The sequence below is a fragment of the Microtus pennsylvanicus genome, chromosome 6 (assembly GCF_037038515.1).
Source record: "Microtus pennsylvanicus isolate mMicPen1 chromosome 6, mMicPen1.hap1, whole genome shotgun sequence".
NCBI classification, from domain to species: domain Eukaryota; kingdom Metazoa; phylum Chordata; class Mammalia; order Rodentia; family Cricetidae; genus Microtus; species Microtus pennsylvanicus.
The window spans coordinates 117,999,824-118,025,731 of NC_134584.1; the positions used below are offsets into that span (position 1 = coordinate 117,999,824).

At 44.3% G+C, this 25,908-nt stretch overlaps 1 protein-coding gene across 1 annotated transcript in view; it reads left to right on the forward strand.

Moving 5' to 3' along the window:
- Cdh13 (cadherin 13) overlaps window positions 1-25,908 on the forward strand; it is a 959,427-nt gene that overhangs the window by 456,901 nt on the left and 476,618 nt on the right. The gene's annotated exons all lie outside the window — the stretch shown is intronic.

The window sequence follows — 25,908 nt, forward strand, 5'->3', positions numbered from 1 at the left end:
ACAGAAGTTCAGCAATCATTTTCACAATGAAGAAGAAAAAAGACTGTGAGAAAGTGGCAGCCATATATCATAACTGTGGGTTCTACATTGTAGAAGATAATTTTGAAGTGATATTCTAAGAAGTCATTGGTTTACAGCCGGCTGCTTTGTCTTTGTAGCTCATGTTCAGGGGACAGGCAGACAGCTGTGTGTTGAGATTTGTGGGTTCTTTTGTTTGGTTGGTTGTTTGGTTTTTTGAAGTCCTGTTTTTAAAATGTGTCAGTCCAAGTTCACTGCCAGGGCAGCTTCCCAGAAACAAAGCCAGATTACAGAAACTCAACCACACTAACTAGATCCAAAGTACTTTTGCTTGAGCCTGAAGTGCAAAGTCGCCAGGAGAAAATGGCCACTGTTAAATGGACCATAGTATTGATGGTACATTGCATCAAAACAGGAAAAAAAAGAAAGATAGATAGAAAGAGAGAAAGAAAGAAATCAGCAAATTGAGTTTAATGATCTGACTATCTGTTTTGGTGATTCAGGACTCAGGCCACTTCCTGTTTGTGAACTAGAGGGGCTCTCTGCTGAACTGGCAGAAGGGACTGGCTTTACCTGGATGGGGGGTGGAGTAAGAACTAAAATGAATATGTTGTTTCAGAGTAATTTACCTTAAGGAACAAAGCAGAGAGGCATCTTTGACCCACTGGGTGAGATGTATTGAGTCATCCATAATTGGTTGCTGTGAATGTCCTGTTTTTCAGAAATCTGAACCATTTTAAATCGCTCTGATTATGTGTACCTCGCTACGAGTGACTCAATTCTCTTTCTCTGCCCTATTGGACCTCATCCAGAACAGTGACCTCAAGTATATTACATAGAACACATATCAGTACCTCCTGCCCCCACAGAAATGTCTATGCAGATATTCAGATTTAATCTGTTACTATTCTTGCTGAATATGCAACTAGAACATGGCTGCTGGCTTGTATGAGTGATCTCAATGCCAGGATCTATGGCTTTAGTAACTTACTCACCAGGTGAAAACAGAAAGCCTGTTTGATGCCACAGTCCCGTCAAGATGGGGTAAATACAGCATAACTAGCAAAGAATCCAGCTTGTCCTCTAGGAGGGGAGTGGGCATGTATGCAGCTTAATAATAGGGAAATTTCTGCTTGCCAAGGGACTAATCCCCACATCTTTAATAAATTTGGAGACCAATGGTACTATGTTTTCATTACACTCATGAAACAGCAGAATCAGGCTGCTTTAAAGAGAAAAGAAGATTGTTTAACTCATGGCCATAGTTGTGAAGGACCCAGTGTTGGCATCAGGTGATGGCTCAATGAGCTGAAGAAGCATGAGGAGCCTTGGATGAAAAAGAGGCAGCACACATGTGCATACTGTCTAGTTTCTCTGCCTCTCTTTTTTTAAATATATATCTATACATTCATACTTTCATGAGTATGGCTGTACTTTTGTGCATGTGTGGGGGGTGCATGTGAGCATATGGAGTCCAGAGAAGAACCTTGGCTTGTCCCACCAAGCACCATCTACTCTGTGTTTCTGAGACAAGGTCTCTCACTGGTCTAGACTCATTGGGTAGGCTAGGCTGGCTGGCCAGTGAGCCCCAGGGATCTGCCTGTCTCTGCCTCCCTGGGATTGCACCATACTGCCTTTCTTTTCAATCTGGGTTCTGTGGATCGAATTCAGGCCCTCATGATCACAAGGCAAGCACTTTACTGAGTGCAGATGGTGCAATTCCTCCAACAGCTCCTCTTCTAATTCTGCCACCAGTGGTCTATTATGGGGGTAAGGGCCTAGGGACCTTACCTAATTTTAGTCACATGCCAAGGGTATGGCTTCAAACCCCATACTCAGATGGTGTCTACAGTGTGCCTTGCAATGACATTTACGTTCTAGTAGGTGAAGCATTGGGGTGGTCACACATAAGCCCTGTCTAAATAGCAGTAGGGCCTAAGCCTGTGCCCTTTTTAGGTACCCTAAAGGGAAGATAGGGTTTTCACCTGTTACCATACATCACAGTCCCCAAAGACACTTAACCCAGATACCAGGGCCACCCATTCCAGGCTGATGCACAGAACCATTTTTAGGTGTTATTTAAAAGACCCCAGTGAGGCGTGATGTATGACCAGGGTGAGGGACGCAGGCATAGGCCAGCTGAAACCAGCTTTTAGAATTTTACAGCAAGCTCTTGTATGCTTTCCAGCTACATCCCAGCACTCACACTTTAGTAAAAAAATAAAAAATAAAAAAACTCCTTTATTACATGCCAGATATCCATTGATGCGCTTGTCAATGCATCCTATATTTTAGTACATGTCAAAACCAAACACTTCATTAAGAAGCCCTTTGAAAAGAAACTGCCTGTTCTAGATTGATTTCTGTGGCTGTGATAAAACCAGAAGCCACATGTGGAGGAAGGGGTGAAATTGGCTCACACTTCCATGCCACAGCCCACCATTGAAGGAAGCTAGGAAAGGCATTTGAAGCACAGACCACAAAGGAATGCTGCTTACTATCTTTCTGCCCCTGGCTTGTTCAGCTATTTCTTTTGCACGTAGCCCAATACCACCTGCCCAGGGATGACACCACTCTCATTGTGCTGGGTCATCCTGTATCCATTAACAGTTGAGAAAATGCCCCCCACGGAAGTGGCTGCAAGCCGATCTGATGGAGGCAATTCTTTATTCGAGGGTCCATCTTCTCAGGTGCATCAAATTGATTACTCAAGTCAGCCATCACGGTGCCCATCGGCAAGAGCCTCCCATCCCACAGGAGAGGGCTCAGATTGGTGTGAGCAGCCCCTGCATGTATTAGACAAGAGGCAAGATGGCATGAAGCTGGTCCCAGTTGCTAACTCACTGTGTGACTTGACCAGTTGCTTCATCTCTCAGAGTCTCATTCCCCTACTTGGCATGTTAGAAGAGGATCTCTGTGGAATTCTTGTCATAAGAAATTAATGTCATGAGAAGAAAGGGCTTAGTGGAGTGCCAGACAAACCATGAATAGGCACTAGTATTTTCTATGCATCTCTAATCCTAGAAGATCAAGGATCCTGTCTATTTCCACTGCCATTAAGTCCCCAGGTCTTCCCATGGTGCCTTAGAGCTGATACTCGATATATGCTGGCTGACACAAACTAGGTAGAATTGCAGGGACTTTTCCTCCTGGGCAGCAAGAGTACTTACTCACAGACGCCAAGTACATCGGGCCTCTGAGGAACACAAAAAAGTTAACTCAGGAACTGAGATGGGGAAAGATCAGGAAAACCTGCTAGCAAAGTGTTTATATCGGGCCAGTGATGGCACAGAATCCATCAGTGTCCTGAGTTTTCCCAGGGAACTCCACCATAGAGTTAACACCACATGTATAGCTGCTCTGGGTCATCTTGCTGGGCAAAGGCTCTCCTCCAAAGCTATTAGACTTTTTCATCCACACATGAAGCAGAACCCAAGGCAAACAAGGAGTGTTGAGGAACTCACTCCCCATCCTCCCTTTTGGGTAAGATGCTCCTGAGACTGTGATCCTCAGTTTCTGGGCTCTCCTCTATGGAATTATAATCTAGCCACACACATCGAGTATTGATACTTAGCTAGGAGTAGCCTCGCTGCCTTCTGAATAAAGTGACCACAATAGAAGACTTGTTTCAGGGTTCACTTGTGGGGAGGGGATCCAAAATGAACCAAGGGTCTTCCTTAATAGCTACTAGTTTTGTTACTTTCTGTTGCTGGATAAAACACCATGATCAGAAGCAGCTTCTAGAAGAGTTTATCTGGGCTTTCAGTTCCAGAGGAAGAAGAGTCCAGCATAGCAGGGAAGTGTGGCAGCAAGCAGTGAGCGAGCATTGGCTAGGGACAGGGAGCTGAGCGCACAGGTCTTGCAACCCAAGCCTGGAGCAGTGAGAGAGGAGTAGAAGTGACTGGAGACTTCATCTCAAAGCCCAACCCTGGTGACGCTTCCTCCAGCAAGACCGCCCCTTCTAAGCCTTTCCATTCAAACAAGCACACCACTGAATCTTTTCTTCAAATAAGAACACCCTAGACTGTGATCTGATATGTAATACTAAAGCCAGAGGTGCACTAGCCCAGAGAGGTGACACGTGGAGGCCAGAGATCCTCCTTGGTCCATACCCAGCGGTCTCTGAAGGCCTCTGTATTCTCCCATCCCTCTGTAGAGAAAAGCCTGACAGATGCAGGTAGAGCTGATGGAGGGAACATAGAAGACAGAAAGGAAAGAACGAGATCAAAGATTAAACCAAGCAGGCCAGGTCAGGAAAATAACTTCCTTCAGGGGCTGCAAAGCAAAGGCAGACTTTTTGCAAGATAATTATTTTGCATGAAGCACCCAGAAGTTTGGGAGATTTAGATGTTAGTATCCCATCACGAATGGGAAAACTGTCACTTTGCGGAGGACCTAGGTTGAGATTCTCTCCACGGTGAGTCAAGAGGGGTCGTCAACTGAAAAACAAAATTGCCTTTGGTGCAATTAAAGGGGCAATAAATATTGTTTCTGGATAGCTTCATGCTCATTTGTTCATTCATTCATGCATTCATTCATTCATTCACCTACAGCCTAGGCTGGCCCCAGCTGCCCTCTAATTGATAGGAAAGATGCTTGGGGAAATTGCCTAGAAAGAGACTGATGAAGGATTGTGTGGGACTAAAGAGAACTATACCATGTCAGTGCCATTTATTGTACCAATCTGGACTGTTTTAAGTGAGGAAGGTTTTGCTTACACTTATATCCAGATAACCACTGTAAATGGGGACGTTCTAGGTGGCCATGCTAGAGGTTGCTCATATTAGAACCTAGCTAGTAGGTTGTGACTCTGGTACTGAAAGCTAGTGATAGCCATGGCTGTGGAGAACACACCTTAGCTCCTCCCTCGGAAAACCAGAATGTGCACCATTGTCTCCTGGAAAGCTTTTAGTTCTGCGGAAAGACAAAACCATCAAGAGAAAGGTGCTGAGGTGTGAAGGGTTTCCTCATTTGTCCCATGCCATGCAGGACTGTTGTCCCACAGAAAGGTTACATAGGAATGCCCTAGGATATAGGCTCAGTGTGACTGATGCATAACCCACCTGCCCACCAAATAATTACGAGATTGCAATTTTCTAGATTACTAGGACATGGGTAGTCCGGAGACCCCCTTCCTATCCTAAGAGTACATCCTGGATAGCCATGACCCTCTATTACACTTGCTTGTTGAATCAGCTGGTTGGGCGCACGCAGGTAGAATGCACTCACATGCTTTGGGAAGACAATAGGAAGACACCAGGCCATCAGGAAATGCATCTTCCTCCTTGTTTCAGGCTCTTCCCTATGAAACCTGCCCTAGAAACCCTCTTCTTTCTGAGGAAAGAGGAAAACACCCCACAGTCCTAAGCACGCTTCCTCCCTTGAATTCTCCACAGAAAGAAGGAGCTGGGGTCGTGTGTGAGTATAACATGTGGTATACTCAACATGTACTGTCTCCCCTCCCCCTCCAAAATGTGACTTTTCCAGAATTTGCCCCATAAATAATTTCTCAATTTCACCAACTTCTGCTGATAAATATTTTACTGCATCTTTAGAGGTTTTTGAGTTCTTAGGCCCAATTGATTGAGAGCAGGGGACTTTAAATCTGCACGGCGGCATGGAGGTCTTTGTGAGATGTATTTTATTCTGTTTTATATTGAGTTTGAAAGACAAGGCATTTATGAAATGCTTATTAGGGATTCCACTTTCATCGCGGACCCTTTCCATCAAAGCCAATGGAAGTGCATTTTACTGAAAATCCTTTTTTACACTCCCATAAATTAGTAGAATGGACATTGGGAAGGATATCTGTAACCCAAGAAGGAGGAAATACGTCATTGAGCCGTGTGTTCTCCATACGAGGATCAGCATAGATCATTAGACCAAAGCGTGGAAACTGCCCAGAGAGGACTCTGCTTTGACTGTGTCATGAGCATGACTCACACATGAGTGGAATTTACCATAGTCCCGCGTGTCTCACACAGGTCTAGACATACGGTTTACCAGCCCTTTCCCCATATCCACGTGCTCACTGTGCTCTTACGTACCCACTTAACGCACGTACATAGGAGTCAGGAGTCCGTGGTCGGGGACTGAATATGTCTTGCTCTGTTTAGCAGTTCCTAGATCTTGGTCTTCCTCTGAGAGTCCATGGGTTCTAAGCGGTATTCTCAAGAGCTGAACCACAAGCAAAGTCTAAATTTCCAGCCCCATGCTCTCTTCTCTCCTTAAATAACTTGTTCAATCCTATTGTCTGATTAATTGTACACAGTGAACCGTCAGTCCTCTACCCTTTAACGCTCTTGTTCCATACCCTTTATTCCACACAACAAGAACTCTTCGCAGAATTTTGCAACTATCTATCTGTTCATCTGTCTATCCACTATCTATATACCCATCAATCTATCTGTTCATCTATCTATCTATCTATCTTGAATACATCATCTATCACCTATCTATCCATCAATCTATTCATCCATCTATTTTTTAATTTACCAACCATCTATCCATTCATCCATCATCGGTCTACCCTCTATCCACCATCTGTCTTTTGTCTATTTATATATCTGTCTGTCTATTTTTCTATCTATCTATCTATCTACCTACCTACCTACCTACAAATCTGCCTGCCTAACTCCCCAGTGTTAGGCAATGAGTAGTTTTATTCAATGGCTCAAACTTACCACCAGCTAGAGAATAGTAAGGAATTAGACATCAGAAGCTCTAAGATGCCCAGAGGCTCATTGCTCAAAATTTCTCCTTGAAATGAGCCTCAGGGATTATTTCTTCATTCACCTTATACACATGCCTCTCCTATTTGCATGTCTTTGAACTCTTCCCTCTGTGCAGACACATTCCCCTCACCCTCACTTCCTGTTACTATGTCTAGGGTTCTACAGACCATTGGAATAAGACAACATCACTGAATACTCTGTGCCTGTATTGCCCAAGTTGGTAGCTACAAACCATAGGTGACCAGCCATCACTAGAGATACAGCTCGTACAACTGAAGAAATGAAATTTTGGAGATTAATTTTATTTAAAGCATATGTATATGTGTTTGTCTGTATGGGGGTATGTGCAAGTGAGTACAGGCGCCTTCGGTGACCAGAAGAAAAAATCAAATCCCCTGGAGCTGGAGTTCCAGTGAGGCCACCCAGTACGCATGCCAGAAGCAAGTGTTCTTAACCACTCAACCATCTAACCACCAGACCACATGTGCTTTATAACAAAATAAAATAAAATACCAAAATTGAAAATGCTCTTAATGTAAAATTCACACTGATTTTCAAAAGTGTCTATATGTGCTTTTGTTTTTGTGTGCATGTGCATACACATGCACACACATGCACACACACAAGGCACATGTGTATACATGCATGCATGCACGTACACAAAGAATGAAGAATAACATTAATAATCTTGATATTTATTTACACCGGAACAAAATATTTTTGATTGGTGGGTCTCATTAATATATGAGTCGTGTATTTCTTTGCACTTGTTTTAAATGTGGCTTCCAGATAAAATCCTGTTCTTTCCGTGGCCCCCGTTCTGGAGTGGAGCTGATCTCTCTGTCATATCCAGCATGGTTCTCTTGTGCAGTTTTCACTTGCTCTCATGTATACTTTGTGGGTTCTCTGTGGTGACATTTAGCACATTTTGAGCAATGGTTTAATTCCTTCTGCTCTTCCCTACAGTCCTACTAGGTGTGACCTATCAGATGTGGGGTCCAGGCAGACCACATAGCCCACAGTAGGCATCTGGATATCCTTGGCCTTAAATTTGCCATAGCTATAGCTGAGTAGGTGAGCATTTGGTAGTTGCTGGTTAATGAAAGTGATCAGAGCCTACTTTGTTGTGAGAATGGAATTAACAGACCATTATATGATCGGTCTGGATATTGTCAACAAATTTTAATTTTCTACAGTGGCAACGAGGCCACTAGCTAAATTGATTGGCAGTCAGCCATTATGTTGGGTAATATCAGTACTCTTAGCAGATTACAGTAGATTTTAATTTTTGATGGGCTCTCTGTGGTGGGTGAGTGTGTGTGTGTGTGTGTGTGTGTGTGTGTGTGTGTGTGACAGAGAGAGAGAGAGAGAGAGAGAGAGAGAGAGAGAGAGAGAGAGAGAAGGAGGAGGGGGAAAGAGAGAGGGAGGGAGGAGGAGGGGGAAGAGAGAAAGAGGGAGAGAGAGAATTTTGAGTTTATTCATATTGGGATATTTTTATTTCATACTCAGGACTTTACAGCTCTGCAGAGTCAGTTCTAACTTAGTTCTGAAGTCTAATAAGAGCTATGCCCACTATTAGCATATGTTGCCCTCCTTCTGCAAAGCTTAATTAATGATAAAACATAATTGGCTTATTTTGGTTCTCTGCCAAATACATGTATATGCAGAAATGCCCTACATAATATATACCCAGTCAATAAAGGCGCCTGAGCCTGAGGGAGAGGAGGTATTTTCACCCCGAGGCTCTTACTCTTCCAGGTCTCAATTTGATCCATTTCCTGGGCTTTGCTCTTATGCACATTTGACCTCAGACTGCATGTATGTTTGGTTATTTGTGAATATTAAAGCTTGAGTTATCACCATAGCCTTAGATGTACCAAGCAGTTTTCTTATTCAACCACAATCTGCAATAGCTAACAAGGGTCAGACGCAAAGCCAAGCACAACTTTCTCTTTAGTTGCTATAGGAACACTATAGACAACCCTGTACCCATTTTACAGATGAGAAAGCTTAATAGAAAGGCACTAACTTACCTAAGATAGCTCAGTTAAAGGATAGCATTGCAGAGACCTGAACCCAGGACTCTTCCCTGTCCAACAGCGATCTACTCACGGTAACAGATGGGCATTTTGAGTTTCCCATCTGTCTTTGTAAGCATCATACAAAAACACGACTTCCCACTTGACTCATGGTTACTTGACTAAGAAGGCAGCATTATGTCCTTGCAGCATAGTTGCAGAAATGGTCTCGGAAGCACACTGTAAAGTAAGATCTATTCTGTGAATAGCTGAGCTCTTGGTCAAGCCAAGTTTGGGGTCACCACCTACATGTACTGGGAGCCTGAAGGATTTCAGAACAGCTTGGGATGGTTAAAAAAATAGCTTCACTGCATAATGTGAAAACACACAAACAAGGAACGGAACAAAGACAGGACGCAGGGTTCAGCTTTCGTTAATAACCCACAGGTTGGTGTGTAGGAGGAGGAATCGGCCTGCCCATTCTCCCTTCCTGTGCCAATGCTTGCACTGTGCTGTCTCCTGAACTCAAGTGGCCAGATTTGTAGAAGTTGTCAAAGATTCCACAACTCAGAGCCGGAGGCTTTGGGTAGCACCATCCTGAAAAACTACTGCCAGGGGAAGAAAGCCTCGACCAGAAACATTTTCTACTTTCTTGCTGTAAACACTCCCATGATGGCCACTTTAAAGTCACTATCTTAAACTGTGCCTGAATGGCTCACTGCTGACAGTCACGGAGGAGTAGAAATTTGTTTCAGTGTGAAACATGAGAGTAACATCAGAAGGAGCTAAAGGGCACAGTGATACTAGGGGAACTAAGCTTGAGTAGAGCCTCTAGCTCAGAGAAGTGCTTGACCACCATCTACCACCTCTCTACCATCCGGTTCTGGGCTAAGGGGCAAAAAACAAGCAAAGGCCACCGTGTGTGTGTGTGTGTGTGTGTGTGTGTGTGTGTGTACTTATGCATGCACAAGTGTATGATCCTTTAAAAATATTATTTGTACATGTAGGCAATCAAATATGGTCATATCTCCCCTTCAGGTCACCACTCCAACTTTCCCTTGAAACCGTAACCTTTCTTTCTCTTCCCCAAATTCATGGTCTCTTCTTTAGTGTTTTAGTAAGAAACTAGGTCTAATTAATGTTACCCCTATGTGCATGGCTATGGGGCCATGCACTGGAGCGTGGGCAACCCACCAGTTGCCATGTCCTCAAAGGATCCTTCCTGTCCCGGCAGCCATCTACTGTCAATACCTCCTTAGAAAGCAGGGCCTCATGAGAGCCTCCCCGAACTATGCTGGCAGTCAAGTTGGCTTGGTCTTATGCTGGTCATGTGCAAACAACCAGAGCTGCTGTGGGTCATAAGTGTAATGCCCCGTCCTGCCCAGAAGACAGCATTTAACGGCACGCCTGCCCATTCTCCGTCTCTTATTTTTCTTTCCATCTCCTCTTTCTCAATGTTTTCTGAGCCTTGATGGTGGGGTGGGAGGGACATTGGTAAAGTTGTCTCATTTCAGGCTGGGCAGTTAGAGTCACTTATTCTCATAAGTGACTTTGAGTCACTTTGACTACTTATCTGTCTTTGTTGTTGACTGCTGTCCACTGCCAAAAGAAGCTTCTTGGCTCGAAGTTGAGAGCAGCCTATGGATATGTAGAAACATCAGTATTTAGAAATCGGTTTGACAATATGAACGTTCAGCAAAACCACGATAGTAGGCTCTACCCCAGAGACCATGACATCCCAGCGTGGTCACACAACTAGTATGGAATATAAGCAGAGCTTAAATTCTTGCTTCTTCAGCACCACTGCCCTGTGCTTTGTATAAAAGTGCCCTGAGTCAGTCTCCTGAGGCTGATGCGTAAGGCGGCAATTGTCTTGATTCTCCCTGGAAAGCGAGGGAAGGAGAGGTGTGTTGAGGAGAAATGACAGAAGGCTCACGACGTGTACTTGATGTACATATTGGCACACTGAGCCAAGGCCAGAGGTCATGTCTCATTTTAACAACTAGATGTTGTACTGGGAAGCTCTCTGCATGTCAGTGAATGCTATTGCCTTGCTCACTGGTGTCTCTGCAGACAGCCCTGTTCTTTCAAAGGGAACCATGAAGGACAAAATAATTCAGGAAAGGTCACCTGTCCATGCTCGCTCTATGGTGAGGCCGCAGCTGACTCAAGGCCTGGGGACCGAAGATGTGAGCCTGGGACATAGTGGAGGTCAGCATCCCCTCTCTAATCCCACCTTTGGGGAGGGTAGTGATGGTCAGGTGGAGACAGAAGCAGGGAAGTGAAGTTCCTCAGAAGATGGGAGGGTTGTGTGGAGAACCCCTTTATCTCCTGGCTCTGACTTTCAAAGATCAGTTAGAGGGGAGAGACGTGATGTGGGGTGGGGGATCACAGTGAAGAATGCCTCAGGGTACATGGACTGAGTCCTCTTCTACAAGCAGTAATGGAAGAAACTCAAAGTCTCTCCATTGTAAGACTCCATGTCCCAATCCATGGACTCTTTGTTGAAGATGCTGGTGGTTCTTGTTGTCCAGGTAGCTTAGATGAAGAAAGCCTCAGGTGAGGCCTCATGATATTCCTAACATTTTTCCTGGGCTGAAAACTTAAATCCTCATCATCCAGCCAGAAATATGCATGAAGCAGCTATGGTGTGCAAAGCAGTACAATAGCTAACTATCACAATATCACGATTTTCCTTCATAAAGCCCCCATTCCAGTGGGCAGAAAGATTCATCTACAGGCAGACAAGGATGGAGAGAGCTGGCAGAGCAAGTAGCTTACGAGAAAGTTTCTGAATCGTAAGTCGTTTAGTGGGCAAAGGAAAGCTAGGGAGGGTGGAAAGTCCCATCTGTGGTAGGAAGGATGTGGCCCACTGTGGCAACAAAGAGGATTTTATGCCTAGAGAGCTGAGGATAACTTGAGAGGGCTGTGATGTGAGGAAGAACTTGGCAGGAAACCATTGCGGAAATAATCAAGGGCTAGAGGCCAGAGTCATAAAAGTGATGTCAGAGCTTGGACTTGATTCTATCAGTGATTGAGGGTAAATTATGAGCCCATATGATCAGATTGGTATGTTATATGATCAGATTGGCACATTAGGAAGATTACTGTGATTGGTTGCCAGGGATAACACCTAAAGGAAGAAAAAGGAAAGCCAAGAAGATGAAAATGGAGGTTGGGACCTGGAGGCAGGCACAAAGTGTTCCTTGAAAGGGAGAAGTGGGGACGGGAGAGAAGGTGACAGACGACATGAATGGGTGAGTGAGTGGTAAGAAGGAAGTACAAGAAGATTCTAGGCCTCGATAATCACAGCTATGCAAGATTCTGAAGAGTTGCCTTCAGAGGCCTTCTGCTAGATCCAGTGTTTGGCTGTGGATAGATGGCCAATGAAACCAAAGCATTTCCTTTACTACCTCCCCGAGGATCTCTCTGGGGAGCCTTTGATGGCTCCCTTCTACCCCAGAGGAGGCGGGGCCACCTGTGTGGTGTGTATTGTTGAGAAACAGAAGCTCGGGTTGGCTGGAGTTCATGTGTTTTAATGGATATATAGGGTACCAGCAGCAGGCAAAGGCGAACACTGGAGTCCCCCCCACACACCTCTTCCCCACGTCTCTCCAGTTTCAAACACAAGACCTGGCACTCTGTGCCTTGGGTTTTTCTTTAGTCCTTCCTTGTAGTAAATTTGAAATATTGTTTTCTGCCAAGTCAGAAATACAGAACAGCTGCGTTCAGTATTGGCCTGCTAGCCTCAAATTCTTTCTAAGTACATTTCTTCTTGGTAATTTCTCTCTTGAATGCCGGTGTTTGGCTAGGCATTAGTCTACACAATTCACATGTTCTGTGTTGCTCAAATTTTAGTTCATTTATTTGACAACTCGAAATTCCTTTTAAGTACTGCTTTTATTTTGCTGCTTGCATGTGGAAAGCGCTCCAAGCACGACATGGAACAAGTCTGACTTCACTTTTTTTTTAAATGTTTTTCCCCTTGTTAGTAATGCATGTTCATCACAGAAACCAGATTGAAATACACGTACTTTAAAACAATATCTATAGTCAAGGTAGCCAGTACTGACAGTCTAGGCTTTACCCCTCAGCTTTTGGAGCATGTATAAGTCTGTGATACTTCAGGGTAGGACCCTGGCCCCATCTTTGAGGTTCATATTCCCCAGCTCTGATCTGGGGCCCCAGTGGAACATTCCAACAGTTCCTGGTGCTGTTAGCATATGTAGTTCATAGCCCATACATTGGGAACTCTATCCTAAGTTAACACAGATCACAGTGAACCTCTGGTACTCGCTGGTTTTGTTCTGAGTCTCAGAACCTTCCTTCCTGACATTTTGTGACTGTCTCCAAAGCCATTCTAAAGTGGGCAACCCACTGTGCAGTTCTTGGGGTTCTGAGGCATCTTAGTGGGGACTCTACTGAAGGGTATATTAGTATGTGTGCCCCATGATGATCTAGTAAATCCCTCAAGGGGAAAGACAACACTTGGTACACCAGAATGGCAAAGGCGCTTATAACAGGCAGTGAATGATTGGAAACCTCCTACCGTCCCCACTGAGGGACATTTAGCAGTCCCCTTCAAGACTTCCCTACTACAGATCATATTGTCACTATGGCCACTCACAAACCTCTGCATGAGGGCATGGAAGATGGCTCAGTAGTTGAGTACTGGATGCTCTGCCAGATGACCTGAGTTTGGTTCCTAACACCCATGTGGTAGCTCACAACTATCTGTGATTCTGGTCCCAGGGGATCTGATAGTCTCTTTTGATCTCCGAGGGGATTAGGCATCTACACAGTGCACAGACATTCATGCAGACCAAATAGTTACATGCATAAAGTAAATAATCTAAAACAAATTAAATCTTAGTATATGCACATGGTCATGGATGTGTATGTAGATATATATATATATTGAACAAAGAGTATCATAATATATATGTATGTATACATTATGTGCATATGTGAGTATATATGTCATTATTCATCTCATAAACCTTGAGCTTGGACACAGTCAAGAGCTGTGTCAGCAGCAAATCTCAGCAACCCTGAAAAGCTCAACTCCACCTAGTTTCTGTTCTGCTGAGGCCTTTGCTTGTGTCCACACAGCTCTGCTTCCTTCTGGACCACCAACTCTCCATCTCCAGGTCTAGACCCCTTTGTTCTCATCATACAACTCCCATCTAGGGCAGTGTAGCCTTGGCCCTGATAGTGGTAAGAAGATGTGGCTCTTTGAACAGTAACTTCCTACCCATTCCTAAGAATATAAAGAACACACCGGAAGTCTTTCAATTCTGCCCAGGGTTCCTCCATCCTTCCCACATGGCTTCACCTCATTGGCTGTGTCTCCCTACCAGGTCTGAGGATTGCACTCTATGGGACATTCTATGTGTATTGTCACTAATTCCCCAGCCACCGTGCCAGGGCCTTTACATGGCTTTGACACATGAGAAAGCTGAGTGATGGATAACGTTTAATAATGCTTCAAAATGGCAAAGTTCAGATTCGAAAAATTCATTATTAAAGTACAACAGATAGATACAGATGTGTGAAAACGGTAGAATGCAGTGCAGTGGGGGTTATAGATAGGATGCAATGTAATGATTACGTCAGTCATGAAATAGGACGTGACCAGCCTCCAAAAGGCCTCCTCATGTCGCCTACATCTTCCAGACATGTAAGACTATCAGTTAGCATCCTTGTTTCGTGCAAGACGTAAATTAAATCTTAGAACATGTGGGATTTGTCTAGCTTTTGTGGCTCAGCGGTGCATCTGTGAGATCAGTCCATGCTGTGAGATATACCTGTAGAATCAGATATACCGGATTGCATTTTCTGAGTCTCCCAACTGCCCTTTCTTTTGTGGAGGGCTTGGCTCATTTCCAGGTTTTAGTGATTACAAATTGTGCCGCTGTAAAAATTCTTGAGCATGCCTTTGAGTGAGCGTATCTGCACGTTTCTGCAGGAGATAGACCTCACTGTGAAACTGTTAGGTCAGCTTTAGTGGATTCTGCTGCAAAAACCAATTCCAGAGTGGGTGTATACACAGTGAAATTTAAATTCATTGTTCTGGCTCTGTAATGCATTGTAGGAACTGGACTGGTAGAATGTTTATTTCTGAAAGAATATTATATCTAGGGACAATAGCTGACCACGTAAGCCAGGTCAGAGCCGGTTCCATCTGATCAGATCTGGCATCTGTAACCATCAAGATATGGAGATCTGTCAGTCTGTGGGGACCATTTTTACCTAAAAAGTGGGCTCTTCTACAGCCTCCTCCCTTTTATTTTCATCCTGAGGATAAGCTCTTACATCAGCCACCATTTATTGGCCTGAGTTGAGGTCATCTCCTTGTCCTCACCAGATTTTCATTTAATTTAATGTTATGTTACAAACCAAACAAGAAACCCTAGCTATCAAGTCAAAGAAATTTCCAACAAAGACTCTTTTGATGTTTTTCTTAATTATAATATTTTTTAATATATATGCCACACCCTAGGAACACTTGTTCCTCAACCCTCTGCTGTGGTGAGAGATTTTTTCATACCCCTATTCTGCCCTTTCTTGGGTGGGCTCACAATAATAATTACAGATAATGATCCAAGACCCATCCATGGTTAAACTCTGCAGAGATAGTTTGGTTCTTTATATTTGAGCTTCCCGTACCTCCCTGATGATTGACAGAGGTAGCGTCTGATCACAGCCTTCCCTTCTATGTATTGGGCCACTACCACCTCAATGCCCATTGTCTCCTAGAAACATTACTAAGTAGTCAGCATGCATAAACTCTTAACGCAAAGGCATGGTTAAAAAGCATTCACCTGAAGAATGCACCAACAATTTTGATTCTTTCTTTGTTTTTCCACCTCTTGAAAATGAGGTGACCTAAGATTCATGACGTCAAGAACACCCAACAATGTGTCCCTCCCAGATAAAGGACGATATGCTATAGAGAGTGAGGTGAACGGCGCTGGTCTACTGCATTCTAGCTGTTGAACACGCACTTGTTACATCATCCTCAGTGAGAGAATTCCCAACAAGGTACTGAGTCTCTGGGGCATCCCTATTCCTCTTCCTAAGTCAGAGGCATTGGCCTGAAGTTTTGGATGTCTAGCTGCCATATTTATAGCTTAAGTACTTCTGTCTTCTCTTCTGTTCTAAAAGATGGGCCCTGATGATGGCATGGTCTCAAATCTGTTTAGACAAGATACGGGATGCTTTTCTAAGCTCGTTTACATCCCATTCTGCTTGCTCTTGTCTTCCTGAATGTTTGCAGAGCTGGTAATGGCTGCCAGGAGCAGGGGGCCTTCCCTGGCTTTCAGGCTCAGCATAGCACAACACAACTGATCTCAAAAGGCTCATAGTCTCTGGGACCAGTTTACCAAGACCAATTCTATCCCTGTTTGTATTGTTATTGGTAGTGTTCTGAGAGGGAGGCCCAATTTTAGACCCTAAGCACCCTCCTAGAGTCAGAGATCTCCTGTGGAACAGAAAGAGCTCACTATGTGGCTGTGTGTCTCACCTGTACAACTAACTGCTTTGTTGGGGAAAGCATCTTCTACAACCAAAGAAGCTGCTTGTGGGGGCCATTTCCACATTGCTCAAGTGGGCCCTCTCTCCAAACTTTCATCTATCCATGTGATTGAGTATCCTTCGGGTCTCAGCTAGAATATCTCCCCTTTGGCAAAGGGTTCCTTGACTCCCCATTCTAGGTCAGGTTCATCTGTACTCATGCCTCTGACCCTCTTCAAAATCTTCCTGGAAGTCAAAAAATGTTGTTTGGTTGGTTATCTGAAAGCTTCTCCCCTGTTATGCTGCAAACTCAAAGCCAGTAGACAGACCTTCACACATTGTCCTTAGCATCAGTATATCTGGCAGACAAGGCTCTCAATGAATGGTTTTTGGGTACATGGATGAATGGATGGATGGATGGATGAGTGGGTGGATGGATGTATAGATGGGTGGGTGATGAATGGATGGGTGGGTGGGCAGATGGTCAAAAAGTCTAATTCCAGTAGTGTCTAAGTAATGTGGTATAGTTAAGACAAATATTGTGTACACACTTAACTTTACCTCTGCATGAGGAGACAGGTATTACATATACCATTCTGTTATGTGTAGAAGAGATCTATTTATTTGTGAATTAATAAAAGTATTTTTCTTCATGATGTCACTTGCTGTTAAATAAACGAAATGACAGATTTTGTGAAATAAAGTGCATACTTAAGAAATTGTCAGAAAATTATCTGTAATGTCTGAGCATGCGTATCTGTCGTCTTATATAATATAACATTATGTAACCTGTTATGTAAACCATGGCTTGTTTTGTGGGGTGAACTATCTGGATTTAGCTCTGTGGAAAGAATGTTCCTCATAGGTCAATATTCCAGGTAACCAAAGCAAAATGTTTTAGGGAGAGCAAACTTCTTGGATGTCAGTGTTTTTTTTGTGCATTTTGATGTTCTAGTTTTGTATCCCAGGCCCTTGTCTTAAAGCAAGCCGAGATAACATTCACTAATGGAGATGTAGCACTTAGTTTAATGTTCTGGCTATCAAGATGGAATTGCCTAGAACCCCCAGGCACGCGGAGTGTGTTCGGAGTCCATGAACTCTCTTCCTTGGGGATTTCATGTCTTTGTAGGTTTGGTTGGATTGTTTGTTTTGGTATTTCTTGTCCTTTGCTATCTTCAGGCTTTGTCAGTTGTCAGTCACCCTTGCTGTCCCTCTGCCTGCCTCTGATATGACCAGCCCGTCCTTAGAATTTCCTACTTTATGTTGCTGCAGCCTGGGGATGTCTCACCCATGCATATCTCCACATAACCAGTCCAAACCAATGTGTCTACGACTTCTATCCAGCCAATGGCAGGGAGCTTCACTCTTGGCTCTTACCACCTTCTGCATCCCACTCCTCATTATATGCATGAAGGCTGATTCCACCCACCTTCCAGACTGAAGGAAGGACACGACAATATCACCTGACTGATTTTGCCTGTCATCTGCCAAGCACTCAATCACAGTGCTCTTCTCTGCCTCGCCCTCTTCCTAGCTGGGCCACATTGGCTACAAAAGGGACAAGTGACTCTGAATGTTTCTCCCATGAGAAGATAGGTTTGCCTGTCTAGGTTTTCAAGACCTCCTTTGTTCAAAGACCCAAAGTTTCCACGGGCACGAACTCACCTGAGATGCTGCTGTATTCAGACAGGATGTTCTCTAGATAGTGCTTGGTCCAGACAAGGTACTAATACAGGTTTTTAAAAGTCCAATGGCCCTGTCCCTTCATCTGTCACTCTCCATGCCTCAGGCGAGGTGAGGGGAATGAGTGTTTAGCGGTGGAACAAAAAAACAGAAGCACACTGTGGTGTAGGTAGGCTAAAGCTATTCTCTTAGGACCTAGAATGTAAGAGACATTGCAAACTTTCTGGCAGAATAAATACCTATCCACCAGAGATATTGAGTTGTTTACACCCATGTCCTGCAAAAAGAGATACATTGAGATCTGCTATTTGTCTATTAAAAAAACAAAACAAAACAAAAAATGCCCTGAGCTAAATTTCCCTAGGGGAAAAAAAAGGGTTGATTTTTTTTTTTATTCCATTTGCCTGCATGAGATACTTTCCTGGGCTGGAGAGTCTGGTTTCTGAGAATATAAGGCTCCATCTACCTGGATACCTGTTCCTGGTTTCATAAAATGTTAGTAGAGATGCCTGTCTCTCGTCATAGTTGGTAGCTCCCACAGCTGCTGTCCCTTTGGCACCCAAGTCATCCATGCAGGCCTGGGTCCTCATTCCACTTCAGAGCCAGCATGGGACATGATTCCATACAAGTGGAGCCTGAGCTGCAAATGGGGACAGAAGGGACAGACGCACGGTGGCAGTCTTGCTTCTTGCCCCCCCTGCTCTAGGCATGGGACCTACATTCAGTCCTTGGTCCCCATCCATATGTTGCTTCTCCAATTTATTTGTCCACATGAAGGGAGATGAAGCTCAAAGCAGCAGGGCAGCCGGCCCTGCTTTAATTACAGTGATGAGCTATTTGTCAAGGCGCCACGAGCCACAGTGTTGCCCTGTTCTCCAGCAGACCCAGAGCGGGGCAACGCCAACCCCCCTGTCAGCTGCCCATCACAGGGACTTGTACAGTCGCAACGTCGGGTTTGATATTTATTCTTTGAAGGCTAACAGTTATGACTTCACTGTGCTAATGAAAGAGAAAAAAAAAAACTCCTTATCAGAGAGGATGTGAGAATTGGGCCGCAGCTTTTGTGCAAAGTTGCCATACTCAACTATTCCTGGCCTGTCACGGTATTGTTGGCATCGTTAAGGGGAACAATGCAGCCATTATTTTTGTACTGATTTAATTGTTCACCAGGCACCAAGGACCCTGTCAATACAGCTCAGAAACACAAACAAATACACGGCCCTGTTTTACCTCTGCCTTATTCATTTCTATGTGTTTTGCTTTGTTTCTTGCGGAGAAGTAGCGGTGACTGGAAATATTGTCCTAGACCTCTGGCTCTTGGACTGTGTCCTCTCCCCCAACTCCTCTCGATCCACCTGTCATTCATCCTGCACACAACCTGGGTCCTCACCATGACTCCAGCAGGATGTAGCTGGAGATGGGAACTGACAGCTAGACCCCACTTCCCACATCAGCTGCTCCCAGAACCCCAACATCCCCTGCCAGAATCCTTCTCTTTCTCCTCTTCTCCTTTTTCTTGTCTTCATCTTTCTAATGACACACAGTCCAATGGGCACTATCCTTGTGTGCATGGGTGTGGGGACAGCCCCTGGAGGTGGGCAAACCTCCCACGAGCCTTTTGGCTAAAGAAAACCAATCCTCCCTCTCCAGCAGATGTTACTTATCAAAAACTTCTCGGCTTTAACTGGATCCTTGTGTGCCCTCCCCAGCCTGTGCTGGTCTGGTATTCACTGGACCAGTTTGGTGCCATCAACCATAGCTGCAGTAAGTTCACAAGAATCATGGAGGACAGCATCCCGTAGCACTCCCCCAACCTTTGCCTCTTAATCTTTCCATCCCTACTCCGTGGTGGTCCCTGGGACTCAATACTCCATATTCATTCTCTGCACTTTGAACAGATGTGAGTCTCTGAATTACCTGGCATCCACTGCAGAAGGAGTTCCTGTGGTGATGTATGCTAATCTATGTGCGTAAGGGTGCGTATTTAGAAGGGAGCTTGATGCTGGCAGTTGGCATGTTGGGCAGGTGTGCAGGTCACTCTTGAAAGCTCAAAGATAGATTTGCCCTTGTACTCCTAATATTTATCCTCAAAGACACTATTTGGATCATCCAAAAATATTTACTCATTTTTAAATGTCCTTTTAAGCCTCTTTTTACACTATAATGTTCTAACCCTTTTTTAACAATAATAGCCCGAAGAAAATCTTATTACTCTCATCATCTGAAATTAAGGTAATTGAAAACCTCTACTGAAGAGTGGACCCCAAATGTATCAGAAAATTAATTCAATTATAAATAACAAGAATCGACCATTCTTGAATGCACACGGAACTCAGAATCATAGTTAAGCGTTTAAGGAATATGTCCTTATCTTGTTACTATGGCTACAGGTTATTCCAAGATACAGTGGTCCTGTGGTTAACAATGAGATTACATTATTTCCTCTCTGTATTGAAATATTCAGCAACTAATTTCCTGGAGCTTCATAATAAATCACATTAATGACCTTAGAGGTGGAAATCAAGGCAGTGAGACTGTCTCCATGCCTTAGGGTTACTTGGCTCAACAAAGCAGAGGCTATACGCTTGCACCCTTTCAACCTGGAAGGAGAAGGGAGCACTTAATAAGAAAAACATGGCAACGGCACCTCACAGAGAGGGGCTAACATAACCCCAAGTATTAAATAGCACGTGTTCTTTATGTGCAGGGTAGGCTCACCATCATGAGCAAACTAGGTTTGTGTGAGTGTAGATCCAGAGTGGATGCGGAGGAACTCATTTCCTGGAGTCGTTAACAGTGCCCTGTCTTGTCCCAGACCTAGCCATGCTCTCTTCTTTGTCTGCTGAAATTACCATTGCTGTCTATGGATCTCCAAACAGCCAGAGCAGAAGGAATCATTAAGAAAACACAGGCCACTGGTTCCCAAAATCTTCCTCACGGGTTCTAGTCCCCGAAAGCATCAGGTGATGTCCCAGGGACAGCAAACAATGAGAAGAGTGGTGTGCTATGCCCGGATCGTGTCACCTTCCACCGTCTGGTACACATCCCATTCCAGGCCCAGAGCTTCCCATATAGGGTTAGTAGTGTCAAAGTCAGCCATGATGGGTCTGTTTATGTTAGGGACAGTATACAGGAATTCAGATGCCCTGCCCCCTCAAAGCTGGGACCCCATTGATCATCAATGGTGATTTGAGTTTGTGTCTCCACGTTTCACAGATTCTTCCTTCATGTTAGGTGTCTATGTTCCTCTATGAACCCCACATGCCTAAGAAATTGATTTTTGCCTCTGCTAATAAATAGGCAATTTAGACCGCAGCAATTTGTGGGCTTTGGTCTCCTTCTCTTACCCCTTCCCTTTTGCCTAGTCCATAATCTCTAACTAGTCTGCTTAGGTGAATCTTTTTTTAATAATTTATTTTTATTTTATGTGCATTGATGTTTTGCCTGCATGTATGTCTGTGTAAGGGTGTCAGATCTTGGAGTTACAGACAGGTATGAACTGCCATGTAGGTGCTGGGGATTGAACCAAGGTCCTCTGGAAGAGGAATCAGTGCTCTTAACCACTAAGCCATCTCTCCAACCCCTTACAGGACTCTTGATTCACTGCAACAAAATCTCCATACAGCAACTGGGGCAGTCTTCTGAAATTGTGAATTACTTTAAAAATAGAAGAAAAGAAATGGAAAAGAATTAAGTCTGAAATCACTTAAATTAAAAATAGGGAGATAAGGCCTAGAGAGATGGCTCGGTGATTAAAAAAACATACTGTTCTTTCATAGAATCTGAGTTCAATTCCCAATACTTCCTGTGACTGGACACTCACAGCTCCCAGATCACAGATTCAAGGGATCTAATGCCCTTTTCTGGGCTCATTAGGTACTAAACTCATGTATACACAGACACACAGACACATACACACATACAATGCACCACAGAGAGAGATAGAGACAGAGAAACAGAGAGGGAGAGAGAGAGAGACAGACAGACAGACAGAAGAGGACAGGAGAGAAACGATTCTGGACTGTGGAAAGTTGTAGTTTAAAACTAACCATAAGTACAGGCACGTGTTTATTCACATGATCTTGGTGTATTTTTGCAAATATACTAAAGATATCTCTCCTTTAAAAAAGGAGAGTCTAACCAAGGAAATGATGCTGGAAAATTACATCCCCATATTGAAGTAAAAGGAGGAGGAGGACGAATGGAAAAGTATTAAATTTCTGAAAGAAAAGAAGAGAGAGGCCCTGTTGTCATTGATTTACTCATGAGCTTCTTGTAGGGTGCCAGCAGAAAGATGTACAAAAGAACACACCACATGAGCCTATATCAAAACCTCCTGTTTTCTGAAAATCGGGTGATTAAAAGAAGTTACAGATTGAGGAAAATTCATAAACACATTTAGAGTAAAGGATCTCATATGCAGAATGTCTAAATAACCTGCAAAATGCCACAGAAACACAAAACACTGTTAAGTAATGAGAAATAGACCAGAGGGCTCCTTCGCCGTGGAAGATAGGCATCGGAGATACGTACCTAAAAAGAGGCTAAGCATCACTGTCACCAGGGAGAGGGAAATTAAAACCACAGAGTCCAACTGCATGCCAAGTAGACTACTGGGGGAAACAGTGATTGCTAGCAAGGATGCAAAGCAGTGTAAACTCTCACTGGCTCCTGGTGCGAATGCAAAATAGCACAGCCACTTTGGAAAACAGTTTGGCAGCCTCTTCGAACGCTAAACGGAATCTTACCATATGATCCCCAAATTGTGCTCCTGGGTATTTACCCAACAGATCTGAAAACTTACCTCCACACAGACTCTTGCACGCAGCTGCTTATAGCAAGCTTTAGTCATAATCACCAAAAACGGAGTGAGAAGGAGCCCCTTCCATGGGCAAATGGGGAAACAAGCAGGCGTGGCCGTACGGTGTAGGAAGGAGTGTGTTACTGCACCATGGAAGGCAAGAAGTGAAAATGTGTTCTCTGTGTGAAAGAAGGGAGTCTACAAAGCCTCCCCGCCATGTGAGTCCATGGCTGTGGTGTTCAGGGTAACAACACTGTGAAGGCAGTGGGGTCTATGATGGTCAGAAGCCTAGGAGAGGGGTGGGAGGTGGGAAAATGAATCACAGAGCGTGGCTGGGGGTGGAGGAACTAGGCTATGTGAGACTTCAGTGGTGGCCATCACGTATTTGTCAAATCTCATGGAACTTTACAACACAGAGATGAAAGTGTTTGTTTAGGGTTGGCAAATGGCTAAGTCATAAAGCACTTGAGAGCACCTAAGTCTGAACTCCAGAACCCACATAAGAGAGGTCAGGTATGGCAGCTTGACCTTGTGACCCCAGCAATGGGGCCATGGAGAGAGAGAGAAGTGGATTCCTGGGGTCTCCTGAATGGCCACCCTGCCTAACAGTCTCCAGGTCAATGAGAGACAACAGAAAGTGAGGAACAACCTCGAATTTGGTTCTCTGTCTCTCTGACTCTCTTTCTCTCTATCCCTCTGTCTCACTGTTTCTCTTTCAATTTCTTTCTCTCTCTTTCTCTCTCTTTCATACACACACACACACACACACACACACACACACACACACACACACACATGCACGCACGCACGCACACATGCATTTTGGAAGTTGTATAATCCCAAAATGGGATTAAGAAAGCAAGACAACTATGGAGCTAGTGAAGCTCTTTCTCCATTCTGTAGGCTGCTATTTTGTCCTACTGACGGTGTCCTCTGCCTGACAGAAACTTTTCAGTTTCATGAGGTCCCCTTTATTAATTGTTGATCTCAGTGTCTGTGCTGCTGGGCTTCTGCTTGTCTCCTGCGCCAATGCATTCAAGGCTATTTTCCACTTTCTATTCTATCAGGTTTAGTGTAACTGGATTTATGTTGAGGTCTTTGATCCACTTGTACTTGAGTTTTGTACAAGGTGATAGATATGGATATATTTGTATTCATCTACTTGCCAATATCCAGTTATGCCAGTACATTTGTTGAAGATGCTTTCTTTTCTCCATTGCATAATTTTGGTTTCCTTGTCAAAAATCAGGTGTTTTTAGATGTGTAAGTTTATGTCAGGGACTTTGATTTGATTCCATTGATCTACCGGACTGTTTTTATGCCAATACCATGATGATTGTATCACTACAGCTTTGTAATAGGGCTTGAAATCAGAAATGATGATACCTCTGGATGTTCCTTTCTTGTACAGAATTGTTTTTCCATACAAAGTTGAGTACTCACTAATAAGTGGATATTAGGTATAAAGGATAACCATGCTACAATTCACAGCCTGCAGAGAGGTTAGGAAATAAGCAGGACCCAAAGGGGGATACATGGGTCTCCCTGGGAAGGAAAATAGAACAGATCTCCTGGGTAAACTGGGGATGGGTGGGGATGGGAACAGGAGGTATTGGGTTGGGGTAGATGGAGGGGAAGAGTACTGAAAGAGATGGGGGGTATTTGGGGGAGGTAGAAACCTGATCCAGGGGAACCCCCCATGAATCTACAAGGATGACCCCAGCTAAGACTCCTAGCAATAGTGGATAGGTAGCCTGAACTGGCCATCTCCTGTGATCAGATTGGTGACTATACACCAATTGTCATCAGAGAGCCTTCATCCAGTAACTGATGGAAACAGATGCAGAGATCCACAGTCAAGAACTGGACCAAGCTCAGGAAATCCTGTTGGGGGGAGAGAGAGAGAGAGAGAGAGAGAGAGAGAGAGAGAGAGAGAGAGAGAAAGAGAGAGAAAGGATTGTACAAGCCAAGGGGGTCAAGCTCATCACAAGGAAACTCACAGAAACCACTAACCTGGGCTCATATAATCTCATAGAGTCTGGACCAAGGGCTAGGGAGCCTGCATGGGACCAACCTAGGCCCACATGACAGTTGTGTAGCTTGGTCTACATGTGGGACTCTAGCAGTGGTAGCAAGGACTGTCCCTAGTGCTTTGGCTGGCTTTTGGGAACCTACTCCTCATACTGGATTGCCTTGCCCTCCCTTAATACAAGGGGAGGTGTTTAGTCCTGCCTCAACTAGATATGCCATGCTTTATTGACACCCATGGGAAGCCTGCCGCTTTCTGAAGAGGAATGGATTGGGGAGGGGGCAGAATGGAGATGAGGGGAGGTAATGGGAGGAGAGGAAGCAGGGGAAACTGCCATTGAGATGTAAAATAAATGAGTAAATTTAAGAAAAAAATGAATGCCATACAAAAATGTTTAACAGTATTGTGATTGCATGAAGCAGTATCATAGAAAGAAGTCAGGGAGCGTGTTGACGTAAACGATCTTCGCGATGAGCAGAGGCCCTGAGATGGAATGCAGACAGCAGCTCAGAAGCATTGCCCCTTGCTACCAGAGTTCTTTTCCATGTGCGGACAGGTAAAAAGTTCTGAAGTGAGCAGATGAGTACACTATAATGCAACAATTAGAGAAACGGGGACGCGGAGGCCAGGTTCTTGCTGCTGAGGAAGTTACAGACCAGCAGGACAGCAGGACCAATTCATGTGGTCCCAGAGCTGCACTGGAGACTCAGGGTGGACCATTCCAAGTGTCCTGCAAAATCTTAATAACTTAGGATGGATGTTTTCATTCTTCGCTGGGTGGGCCTGCAAATGATACCCACACCCTGTATCTCACAGACAGGCAGTTAGTGTAGATGCTGCCCCAGGTACTTGGCAGGGAGTCTTCTTTTCCATTACCCGCACTCTCCTCCTCCAGGATCCCTAACATTCCCATCAATGTAACCCAATTCCCCTCACGTCTCAAAGTTACATCCTTAGAACTCTACATATACCAGGACCTGGATTTTGAGGTCCTTGTTTCACTTCTGCTTCCTCTCGGTCCTCTTAACCAGCACCACCCTATCTCCAAAGGGTCAGGTCCTGGTCCCCCAGCTCATGAGCCTGCCTTTCTTAGAGTATATCTTAAATAAT